The 5,291-nt window shown below is 31.6% G+C and overlaps 1 long non-coding RNA gene across 1 annotated transcript; it reads left to right on the top strand.

Annotated features, from left to right (window-relative positions):
- Nucleotides 1–3,819: 3,819 nt before the first annotated feature.
- On the top strand, nucleotides 3,820–4,409 carry LOC141684143 (uncharacterized). Its single transcript, XR_012560556.1, has 3 exons — nucleotides 3,820–3,917; nucleotides 4,013–4,069; nucleotides 4,326–4,409. It is a non-coding gene; the product is annotated as an uncharacterized LOC141684143 (long non-coding RNA).
- The last annotated feature ends 882 nt before the right edge of the window (nucleotides 4,410–5,291 follow it).

Raw genomic sequence — 5,291 nt, forward strand, 5'->3', positions numbered from 1 at the left:
AGCAGAATTAAGTAGTCTTTTCTCACATTCATGAAGACCTTGGTAGAAAAAGTGTACCAGACTCCCCTTGTTAAAACCATGTTGAGGGCATCTCTTTTGCAATTTTCTGAAATCTAGCATAATACTTCAAACCAGTCCAAAGCTTCTCCATCGAGAGAAAATGGAAAAGCCTTCATCTTCAGAATTTCAGGATCTACCATATCTGGTCCCATACATTAAAAAATGGTCAAAAATCTATAAGATATGTATTTGGATCTTCAGTTGAAATATCATGGAATATTAGCAATTGCGAAAGAAGATTTTCCTTGAGCTCAAAAGTACTACTCCTCCTTTCAGATCGGCTAGGATAAACCATACAAGAATTCCCAATACTAGCAATCGACACTTCAACATCATCACGAAGTGTTGTAATTGCATACATGTCATGTACTCGAATTTTACCTATACCTGAAACACAACAAGCAATAAACGAAAAAAAGATGGAAAAGAAAAAGAAAAAAAATATGTACAAAAATAACAAAATAAAAGAAAAGCAAATTTCAATCCCCGGCGGTGCGGCGCCAAAAACTAATGTGATTCAACTTAAACCCTTTTTGTGCCATTTGTAATGTAGAGTAAATTGGGTTTCGATTAACGCTGAGGATCAAGGGCTCACTTTTCTTCTATTTCGCTAACAGTATCAAGAATGGATTTCTTTTTATTTATCTAACAGCTAAATTAACTAGTAAGCCAGGAAAAGTTAATTGTAGACAATTAAATAAATATATTAGAAAGCGTGGATCCACCCTAAACCAATGACACAATTCTAAAATTCGTTTGATATGTTCCGAACGATACCTATAGAGACATTTCCATGACCACATAGAAACAAGCTCTGCAATTCATTTAACCCCATGACCACAAAGAAAGATTAAAACGAATTACAAACTTATACAACTAATCCCATGACCACATAGAAAGATTAATTGACTTTACAGAGGTAGAAATCACAAAACATAACTAAATGACCATATGCCATAGTTAAATCATGCATCTCTATAAGCATTAACGTATATACAGGCACAATCAAGAACACATCTCAGAAAATCAAAATTGTATAATTGTCATAAAGTTTAGGGATTCAAAATAGCAATCCAACAATAAAAATCTAGCCAACCATAATCGTGGTAAAAGTGGTATGATATATGAGAATATTAGAATACAATAGAAAGTGTAGAGAACGAAGATTTATCCTTATGTTGTTGATATTGAAATCTTCAACCATAAAGTCCTCCTCCTTCTCCTCTTGGCTTCTCTTCTTGGTGGATATAGATACGTATATTCTATCTCTAATATTATAAACTAAATATATACAAATTATTTTTAATGTTTATAGGACTATACAAGAGTTTCCCAAATTGAAAAGGTTTTTAAGGTCACATTTCGTAGTTGACTTTTCTCTTCTGATTCTGGGCTTCTCAAATTGAAATTTGATATTTGAGCCTATTTACAATGAAAGAAAATATCGTTATCTTCACGTGGGCTATTGAATCGCCCAAATCTGATATATATAGCTCAAGATACGACCCAAACAATGAGTGTCGCGCAAACAGTTCAAAAAATCCGAATTTTCTTCTAATGTAGCTCCAATCCTTTTCAATTTAAAATTTCTTACTTACTATAATAAAATATTACAAACTAATTAATAAAGATCTAATTAAATATAAAATAAAATTAATATGGGAACATTAATCATCTAAAATATACATAAATATATATTATATCAATGCTCCTCACTTTTGAGGAGAGATTTAAAAATCCTAACATTTTAGGGAGGGAGAAAAAGATTATTGGAGTTATTTTTTGTTTAATTCTCCTAAAATTTTGACTAAAAAGAGTATATAGAGAGGCTCTTGGAATTTCTCTAAGAAAGTAGTTACAACCACACACCACCCCTTAAGTTCACACCCCATAAGTTCAAATTTCAGGATCGAGAAGTATTTATCAATCTTCTACGAGTTCTAACCATCATCTAACTACTTATATGCGTTTCAAAAAAAATCTAACTACTTATAAGAAACATCACCTTTAGTAAAGTAACCATAAAATACAACCACTAATAAAAATGGGCTTATTTTTTATTCAAGAAAATTTATGAGAATATTCTGGGAAATTTGGATAATAAAATATCCTTTCTGGAAATAACACCTACATTATGACAAGATAGGTAGGGTTACCTATTTAGGATTAATTAAAAATTGGGGATTAATCGGAGTAAAAATCGGATATATCATACTATTAAATTACATTAAATTATATTATTATGATTATTTTAGTTATGTATTAATATATATATATATTATCTTAATGGCTACTATTGCTCATATTACATCCCACTAATTTACCCACTAATTTACCCATGACCCATGATCCATGACCCATTTTATTTTTTTACACATAAAACTTTATATTATACACATATCCATGGATCTTTCCCATTTAAATCCATAATGACCCTTGTAGAAACTAACCTAATATATCAGTCTATACACCTAAACTGCTCCCTGATTGTAGCAACTGAATAGTACATTTAAATTTTTTTGAATTATTTCCTCTCAGAACACCAGCCTCCTCTGATCTTCTCCTTTGTTCCATGCTCTGTTGATCTGCTATTAATAATGGATCCATGCTCTCAGGAAAACTTTGCAAGGGATTCATTTATAGGTTTATTTTCATTATGATTTGAATTTATGGATAGGTAAGTGTTATATGATTTCTTTGGTTTATATTGTTATACATAGGTTTGAAACGTTTGATTCGCAGCCGAGATTCATCAAATCAATCTTCTATGTTACGGCCCATCTTAAGTTTGAATGTTCCCGAGTCAGTGGTATTGTAACTTTCTTTGTCTTTCTTATCGTCTATAGTTTTGAATCTAAAACATTTTCTTAAATTTATTTCATCAACTTAGTTGTGAAGCATATAAACATTTATGTTGGAAACACAAATCTCAGTCCCAGTGTTACGGTTCCAAATATATAGACAACAAGTTTTGTAGTATCGTCTGGTAATTTTTACAGATTATATATCTTTTATCTGTTGCATAAATTAATAATGAAAGTAATGTGTTACATATGCATTTTGTAGTATGAATTAGGTCTCCTTTGCAACCATTATCAAATAAGACAAATATGTTGCGTGATTCCCCCACATACAAATCATCTATCTTTGTTGTTGATGTTTCATTTAATAAAACCGGTCGGTCTTCTTTCATAGATATGTGTAGTTTATTTAACTTTTCTGTACCAATGGCCCATGCAAATGTATAATATTATGTATAATTTTATTCTCTGTGATGTTTGTTGCGAGCTAGATTTGAAATGTATGAGCAGAAATGTGGGATTGAAACTTGCCGCTGGATAAAAAGCACGCCTTGCGGTGTACAAATTTCACCAATTTGGGGGATTACACTTGAAGAAGATAACACTCCAGCTATCAAGAACATGGATGAATCTCAGACACTGTCAGATATTACCAATACCACGTGTACGTTATATTATAACTTCATATTAAAATTTGGAACTTTGTGTGTTTTGTTGTTAATACTATATATTTAACATTACATTGTGGTATTGGTTGCAGCCGTGAGACGTAGAATACGTGGTCGCAATATTGAGAAGATTTTTACAAACCCCATGTGTACGTTTCTTTTAATAAATCCTTTTCCAATAAGTTCTTATGATTTCCTATTACCCTTTTGCCTCTGTTCAGTTTCTTAAACTACGAGAAATGTATATTATTAACTTTGTATGTTGATTTTTTGTTCAACAAAGTACAACAATCATCTACTTCGGGGATTACAGGTGAAGAAAATAACAGTGTAGCATCCAAGAATAAAAAGCAATCTTCTATGCTTTTAGATATGCCCAATACCACGGGTACGTTGCCTATTAACTTCATTCTCAAATTTGAAAGTTTTTATGTTTTTTTGCTACGAGAATAATTAATATTCCATTGTGGTATTTTGTTGCAGCTATAAAACGTAGACTACGTGGTCCTAATATTGAGAAGATGTATACAAATCCCACGTGTACGTCAATTTTTCAGTATCCTATTTTGACTTCTAAATGCTACCATTAAACAGTTGATTAATCTCACTTTCTTCCACTACGCAAAATATATATATATTTTTATAAAAATCATCTATTTTGGGGATTACAAAGTTCTTATGATTTCCTATTACACTATTGTCCATGTTTAGTTTCTTACACTATGAGAAATGAATATTATTAACTTTGTAAGTTGATTTGTTTTATTCAACAAATTATAACAATCATCTATTTCAGAGATTACAGGTGAAGAAAGTAACTGTGTAGCAGCCAAGATCCAAAAGAAATCTTCTACGCTTTAAGATATGACCAATACCACGGGTACGTTACCTCTTAACCTCATTCTCACATTTGAAAGTTTTTATTCTTTCTTTTTGCTGCGAGAACAATTAATATTCCATTGTGGTATTTTGTTGCAGCTATAAAATGTAGAGTATGTGGTCCTAATATTGAGAAGATGTATACAAATCTTACGTGTACGTTAACTTTTTAGTATCCTATTTTGACTTTTAAAAATTCCATTAAACAGTTGGTTAATCCCACTTTCTTCCATTATGCAAAATATATATACATTTTTGCAGTGTATGTTATTTTGTTTTCTTCAACAAATAAAATGTTTGATCAAGTATTTTTTTACTCTGCAGCTTTGAAAGGTAAAGGACGTGGTATGTCCTCTTTAAATATCATTGACGCATCTTCAAAACCTAAACCCATCTTCGAACATGGATGAATGAGTCAACCTGCATCGTCTCTTTTTTGTAGAAATTCTCATGCTCCCCTGATAGGGATAAATAAATTCTGATTGTGTAATTAAATATTACATTAATTATACATGATTTGGGCTACTAGGTACAATAAGAAGATGTATGACATTAAGACCAAAAAGGTTAACACATTGATCAGGCCTGATGGACCAGATCAGGCCTGATGGAGCAAAGAAGGCCCAAAAACCCTGAATATTAATTAATTTCGTAATTAATTAATAATGGAAAAATCGGCTATTGAGAAGAGTCCCAATAAGGACATAAATCCTTGCAGATTAGCCTCTAAGGGACCTAGAATGATAAGGAATCAGTTTCCTACTATTTAGGACTCCAAAGTTCATTCTAATACCAAGTCCAATTCAAGGACCACCAACATCTATATAAGGGACCTCACCCCACAGATCAGAACTACATTTTTTGACTTGATCCTTAGCAATCA

This window comes from Apium graveolens, chromosome 9 (assembly GCF_009905375.1).
Source record: "Apium graveolens cultivar Ventura chromosome 9, ASM990537v1, whole genome shotgun sequence".
NCBI lineage: Eukaryota > Viridiplantae > Streptophyta > Magnoliopsida > Apiales > Apiaceae > Apium > Apium graveolens.